Below are 8,465 nucleotides of genomic sequence, written 5' to 3'. Positions count from 1 at the left end.
GTCCTTCTTCTTCTTCTCCTTCTTTAAAGTTTATGGCAGATTACAACTATTGATGTATTGCCGCCACCTACTGTACAGGGTATATAACAACCATCCCTCTCTTTCAGTCACATGCCTTTATTTTTTTTTATTTAACCTTTATTTAACTAGGCAAGTCAGTTAAGAACAAATTCTTATTTACAATGGCGGCCTATGAAAAGGCAAAAGGCCTCCTGCGGGGACGGAGGCCGGGATTAAAAATAAAAATAATAAAATAAAAATATTGGAAAAAAAATCATGACGAGAGAGACAACACAACACTACATAAAGAGAGACCTAAGACAACAACATAGCATAGCTGCAATACATGACAACCCAGCATGGTAGCAACACAACATGGCAGCAGCACAACATGGTAGCAGCACAAACATTGTGTATTCCCTACACATACTCAGGTGCCTGTGAGGATGGAGCATTCATCGACGGGATTCCTTGTAATGCCTCTGCAGAAAAATCCCCAAAATGTTTAAAAAAATGCTCAGCCGCACACAAAATGACGCCTATTTTCTCAGATTTCCATTCCGTTTGCACTATGCAGTTGACAACCAAAGTAATAAACGTCCACCTTCTTAACATGCAAAGTGTTAGGATCCCTCTGTTGACAATTAATATCATCTTTTGACTCTACTCCTACTACCATTACTTGTTCATCTTCACTCCTTTCTTCCACTCTTGTCAACACCTCCGGATAGGTGACATTCTGGACAGCCCTTATTCTTGCCACCTCCCTCTCCTTCACCTAACCGGACACGTCAGAAATTCAAGTGCATGTTCAACACCCCAATTGCAGCATTTACACTCAGCTGGCATATAATACTACTCCCGTCTACATACACTTGACACATTACCAAATAATTGACATTTATCACATTGCATGTGTTTGGGCATGAATGGCTCACAGGGTTGGAGCAAAAACCTACAGGAGGTGAGCAGGGTTGGAGAGCCCTGCACTAAAGTAGATCTCAGAGTACTTTGTTGAGGGAAGCTTTTTTATGACCAAACAATGAGGTGAGAGGCATTACAACAACTTGGCCCATATCCACAAAGCATCTCAGAAAAGGTCCTATTGGAATCCTGTTAAAACCTGTTTTAAGACAAAATAAGCTTCCAGCTCAGAGTAGGTATTAGGATGATGTTAAGACACTGCCCAGACAAACTCTCAGCCAGGAGTAAAATTAACTAATAAAAGTTTCTCTCAGGCGGTAATCAAAACAGTTTGAGGTAGCACAAAGGAAAGATAGTGATGATGAAACCCTTTGATGGCGCCATAGACAATGATAGAAGCCTCTAGTGGCCAAAAGGCCAAATTAGCATGGGCAATGCCATAGAGATAAATAGTAATGGCGTCTTTTTATAGGCACTAACTCCACCATGGTTCGTTGGACAAAGCCTATGCAGAAAATGAATTGGGTTTTTGGATTTTGGGGGGATAAACGCCAAAAATAAGGTCTGTAATTAACACAGGCATAGGAGATCTTATACGTTTTGTTCTATGAGATCATCTTCATCAGCTAACGTCACTTTTTATGAATTTTGAAGAATTTATATTTTTTAAAAAGCACATGAAGTATATAAAGGCTTCATAATTCATAACTGCTACTATCCCATAGAACATAACTTATAAGATTTCCTAAGCATATGTTAACCTCAGACCTTATTTTTTGCGTTTACTCCAAAATCCTATTCTTTCACCATTCATTTTACGAGTTTTAGGATGACAAGTTGGCGAGCGCTATTGAGGGCTTCCACCATAATGTAGACAACTGGGTGGGACATCCGACTTCATTGGCTGATCCCTCCTAGTGATCATGTTGGAGTCATGTCCAACCGGGTCATCAGAAGGGATCAGCCAATCATGAAGAAGAAAATTGACTACTTTAAAATTGAGATAGCTTCAATGGCGCTGCCAATGCTGTCACATACACTATAATGGCACAGCTACAAAGATGAGTCCTATCTACATGTACAAATGACCCTGACTAACCTGTATCCCTGCACATTGACTCGGTACCGATACCCCCTGTATATAGCCTCATTATTGTTATTTTATTGTGTTACTTATTTTATTTGTAGTTTATTTAGTAAATGTTTTCTTAAAACTTCATTGTTGGTTAAGGGCTTGTAAGTCAGCATTTCACAGTAAGGTCTACCCTACACCTGTTGTATTCGGCGCATTAGAAAAATAACATTTGATTTGATTTGAGTTCTCTATCTCTATGGAAAGGTGTTAATTTACTTTGATGCAAAAGATGGCGGGAATAAATAACCAATCGCGAGGAGGTAGCGACAGTGAACTCATTCCCTCCCCCACATGCCCCCCTAGACACAACTACGACAACATAACCAACAAAAACAGGTCACAACTACTGCAGCTCTGTCGGACGCCGGGTATGTACATAGTCAATAGTAGGCTTCGAGGGGACTCCTATGATAGATACACATATAGCTCATCTCGACAGTAGTACTGTAGACTACTTTATCACTCACCTCAACCCAGAGTCTCTTAGAGCGTTCACAGTCAATAATTATTACAGTGAAACATTTTGTCCAGGATATTGTCTAGAAGGGATTGAATTTGCTGTTTCCTAATTGTTTTTTGGTAGATTTCCACACTACTTTCCTTCCATCTATATAATTTCTTAATGTTATTAAGGTGTAAACTTGGCAGTAGAAATCTAAACAGTATAATTGACCTCTCAGCTTCCCTATCAAATCTAAAAATGTCAAGCAGACAACCTAAGTAAATTAACAACAATGACAAATGGTTTGATGAAGAAAAAATTGAGAAACTTATCCAACCAAAAACAGAGACCCAGAAAACCTGAGCCTACGCCTTCATTATGGCAAATCACTAATACAATACAGAAATACACTATGGAAAAAGAAGGAACAGCACATCAGATATCAGCTCAATGTAATAGAAGAATGCATAGAATCTAACCACTTCTGGGAAAATTGTAAAACTCTAAACAACATGAAGAGTTATCTATCCAAAACAGAGATGTATGGATAAACCATTTCTCCAATTATTTTGGCTCTATAACAAGGAACAAAGAGCAAAACATATACATGATCAAATAAATCTTAGAATCAACTATTAAAGACTACCAGAACCCACTGGATTCTCCAATTACATTGAATGAACTAAAGGACAAAAATACAAACCCTCCAACCCAAAAAGGCCTGTTGGGTTGATGGTATCCTGAAATGAACTGATAAAATATACAGACCACAAATTCCAATTGGCTATACTTAAACTCTAACATAATCCTCAGCTCTGGCATATTCCCCAATATTTGAAACCAAGGACTGATCACCCCAATTGTAACGACCGTCGTCGCAATGAGACCAAGGTGCAGCGGAGGATGTGTTCATCATAAAGGATTTTAATAAACGAATGAACACTACAAACAAAACACGAACAGAAACGACAGCCAAACAGTCCTGTCAGGATTAACACAAACCTAGACAGAAAATAATCACCCACAAACCCCAAAGGAAAAACAGGCTGCCTATGTATGACTCTCAATCAGCAACAACGATCTACAGCTGTTCCTGATTGAGAGCTACACACGGCCAAACCAAAGAAACAAACCAACATAGAAAAATAAACATAGAACGCCCACCCATGTAACACCCTGGCCTAACCAAAATAGAGAACAAAAAAACCCTCTCTATGGCCAGGGCGTTACACCAATCCACAAAAGTGGAAACAAGTTTGACCCCAATAACTACCGGGGGGATATGTGTCAACAGCAACCTTGGGAAAATCCTCTGCGTTATCATTAACAACAGACTCTGACATTTCCTCAGCGAAAACAATGTACTGAGCAAATGTCAAATTGGCTTTTTAACAAATTACCGTACGACAGACCACACATTCACCCTGCACACCCTAATTTACAAACAAACAAACCAAAACAAAGGCAAAGGCAAAGTCTTCTCATGCTTTGTTGATTTCAGAAAAGCTTTTGACACAATTTGGCATGAGGGCCTGCAATACAAATGAATGGAAAGTTGTATTTGGGGAAAAATATACGACATTATAAAATCCATGTGCACAAACAACAAGTGTGTGTTAATATTGATAAAAAAACACCCATTTCTTTCCACAGGGCCGGGGGGTGAGACAGGGATGCAGCTTAAGCCCCACCATCTTCAACATATATATCAAAGAATTGGCGAGGGCACTAGAACAGTCTGCAGCACCCATCCTCACCCTACTAGAATCTGAAGTCAAATGTCTACTGTTTGCTGATGATCTGGTGCTTCTGTCCCCAACCAAGGAGGGCCTACAGCAGCACCTAGATCTTCTGCACAAATTCTTTCAGACCTGGGCCCTGACAGTAAATTTCAGTCAGACAAAAATAATGGTGTTCCAAAAAAGGTCCAGTTCCCAGGACCACGGATACAAATTCCATCTAGACACTGTTGCCCCAGAGCACACAAAAAACGATATATACCTCGGCCTAAACATCAGCGCCACAGGTAACTTCCACAAAGCTGTGAACGATCTGAGAGACAAGAAGAGCCTTCTATGCCACCAAAAGGAACATAAAATTTGACACACCAATTAGGATCTGGCTAAAAATACTTGAATCAGTTATAGAACCCATTGCCCTTTATGGTTGTGAGGTCTGGGGTCCACACACCAACCAAGAATTCACAAAATGGGACAAACACCAAATGAGACTGCATGCAGAATTCTGCAAAAATATAATCTGTGTACAATGTAAAAAAACAAATAATGCAGAAATAGGCTGATTCCATCTAATTATCAAAATCCTAAGCAAGCTGGTCCTGGGGCTCTGTGGGGTCTGTTTGTGTTTGTGAACAGAGCCCCAGGACAGCAACACAATTAGACCCAACCAGATCATGAGAAAACAAAAAGATAATTACTTAACACATTGGAAAGAATTAGAACTAGAATGCTATTTGGCCCTAAACAGAGAGTACACAGTGCCAGAATACCGGACCACCATGACTGACCCAAAATTAAGGAAATCTTCGACTATGTACAGACTCAATGAGGATAGCCTTGCTATTGAGAAAGATCGCCGAAGGCAGACCTGGCTCTCAAGAGAAGACAATCTATGTGCACACTGCCCACAAAATGAGATGGAAATTGAGCAGCACTTCCTAACCTCATGCCAAATGTATGACCATATTAGAGACACATATTTCCCTCAGATTACACAGACACACAAAGAACTCAAAAACAAAACACATTTGGATAAACTCCCATATCTAGTGGGTGAAATACCATGGTGTGCAATCACAGCAGCAAGATTTGTGACCTGTTTCCACAAGAAAAGGGCAACCAGTGAAGAACAAACACCATTGAAATACAACCTACTGTATATTTATGTTTATTTATTTTCCCTTTTGTACTTAAAGTGTAAATTGAGCTGCACTTCCGAACCTCATGCCAAATGTATGACCATATTAGAGACACATATTTCCCTCAGATTACAAAGACACACAAAAAATTCAAAAACAAATCAAATTTGGATAAACTCCCATATCTAGTGGGTGAAATACCACGGTGTGCAATCACAGCAGCAAGATTTGTGACCTGTTTCCACAAGAAAAGGGCAACCAGTGAAGAACAAACACCATTGTAAATAGAACCTATATTTATGTTTATTTATTTTCCCTTTTGTACTTTAACTATTTGCACATCATTACAACACTGTATATATACATAAGATAACATTTGAAATGTCTTTATTCTTTTGGAACTTTTGTAAGTGTAATGTAGTTTTTATTGTTTATTTCACTTTTGTTTATTATCTATTTCTGTAGGGACTGACGCTGGAGATGAGAAGCAGGTACGGGGAGTTGAACATTTAATAAAGAACGGACATGCAACAGGACAGGAACAGCGTCAGAACTGGTTACACCAAAAATCCTGAAATTTCCATCCCTAACTATAACATTTTCCAACAAGATAGAACTGCCAAAGGGGGTGGAGTTGCAATCTACTGCAGAGATAGCCTGCAGAGTTCTGTCATACTATCCAGGTCTGTGCCCAAACAATTCAAGCTTCTACTTTTAAAAATCCACCTTTCCAGAAACAAGTCTCCCGCCGTTGCCGCTTGTAATAGACACCCTTCAGACCCCAGCTGTGCCCTGGACACCATATGTGAATTGATTAACCCCCATCTATTTTCAGAGTTCGTACTGTTAGGTGACCTAAACTGGGACATGCTTAACACCCCAGCCGTCCTACAATCTAAACTAGATGCCCTCAATCTCACACAAATTATCAAGCAACCGACCAGGTACAACCCTAAATCTGTAACCATGGGCACCCTCTTAGATATCATCCTGACCAACTTGCCCTCTAAATACACCTCTGCTGTCTTCAACCAGGATCTCAGCGATCACTGCCTCATTGCCTGCGTACGAAAAGGGTCCACGGTCAAAAAACACCCCTCATCACTGTCAAACGCTCCCTAAAACACTTTAGCGAGCAGGCCTTTCTAATCGACCTGGCCCGGGTATCCTGGAAGGATATTGACCTCATCCTGTCAGTAGAGGATGCTTGGTAGCTCTTTAAAAGTGCTTTCCTCACCATTTAAATAAGCATGCCCCATTCAAAAACGTCACGCCCTGACCAGGTGAACTCGGGTATTTTGGGTCAGGGTGTGTCATGTTGGGTATTTTTCCTTGGTTTGTTGTCTATGTTAGCGTTATAGCCTTGTGTTAGATCTATGTGGGTGATTTCTATGTTGGGTTCTGTCGATTCCCAATCAGAGACAGCTGTCGCTAGTTGTCTCTGATTGGGATCACATTTAAGTTCCTCTTTCCCCCACGCTGTTTGTGGGGTGTTGTCTCTTTGTTTTTGAGCAAGTAACGTATCGGCATTTTCTTGATTTTGTGTACGTGTTTAATTCAGTGTAAAGAATAAACATGTGTTCGCTCCCAGCTGCGTTTTGGTACGCTTCCTCGTCACCAGGCGACGAACGTTACAAAAAAGAAGAACTAAGAACAGATATAGCCCTTGGTTCACCCCAGACTTGACTGCCCTTGACCAACACAAAAACATCCTGTGGCGTTCTGCATTAGCATCGAATAGCCCCCACGATACGCAACTTTTCAGGGAAGTCAGGAACCAATATACTCAGTCAGTTAGGAAAGATACGGCTAGCATTTTCAAACAGAATTTTGCATCCTGTAGCACTAATTCCAAAAGGTTTTGGGACACTGTAAAGTCCATGGAGAATAAGAGCACCTCCTCCCAGCTGCCCACTGCACTGAGGCTAGGAAACACTGTCACCACCGATAAATCTATGATAATCGACAATTTCAATAAGCATTTTTCTACGGCTGGCCATGCTTTCTACCTGGCTACCCCTACCCCAGCATCCCCTGCAGCAACTTGCCCAAGCCCTCCCCCCCTCTCTGTGGACCCTCTCTTTCTAAAATGATCCGCCAAAATTGTTGCAACCCCTATTACTAGCCTATTCAACCACTCTTTCGTATCGTCCGCGGCCATCCCCCTCTTCAAAGGGGGAGACACTCTAGACCCAAACTGTTATTGACCTATGTCCATCCTGCCCTGCCTTTCTAAAATCTTTGAAAGCCAAGTTAACAAACAGATCACTGACCATTTTGAATCCCACCGTACCTTCTCCACGATGGAATCTGGTTTCCAAGCTGGTCAGCCACGCTCAAGGTCCTAAACGATATCATAACCGCCATCGATAAAAGACAGTACTGTGCAGCCGTCTTCATCGACCTGGCCAAGGCTTTCGACTCTGTCAATCACCGCATTCTTATCGGCAGACTGAATAGCCTTGGCTTCTCAAATGACTGCTTCGCCTGGTTCACCAACTACTTCTCAGATAGAGTTCAGTGTGTCAAATCGGAGGACCTGTTGTCCGGACCTCTGGCAGTCTCTATGGGGGTGACACAGGGTTCAATTCTCGGGCCGACTCTTTTCTCTGTATATATCAATGATGTCGCTCTTGCTGCTGTTGATTCTCTGATCCACCTCTACGCAGACGACACCATTCTGTATACATCTGGTCCTTCTTTGGACACTGTGCTAACAAACCTCCAAACGAGCTTCAATGCCATACAACACTCCTTCCGTGGCCTCCAACTGCATTTAAATGCTAGTAAAACTAAGTGCATGCTCTTCAACCGATTGCTGCCCGCACCCGCCCGCCCGACTAGCATCACTACTCTGGACGGTTCTGACTTAGAATATGTGGACAACTACAAATACCTAGGTGTCTGGTTAGACTGTAAACTCTCCTTCCAGACTCACATTAAAAATCTCCAATCCAAAATTAAATCCAGAATCGGCTTCCTATTTCGCAACAAAGCCTCCTTCACTCATGCTGCCAAACATACAAATCAAATGAAAGTTTATTTGTCATGTGCGCCGAATACAACAGGTGTAGATCTTACAGTGA

This window comes from Salmo trutta, chromosome 16 (genome assembly GCF_901001165.1).
Source record: "Salmo trutta chromosome 16, fSalTru1.1, whole genome shotgun sequence".
NCBI lineage: Eukaryota > Metazoa > Chordata > Actinopteri > Salmoniformes > Salmonidae > Salmo > Salmo trutta.
Note: the sequence above shows the minus strand (reverse complement) of the source record.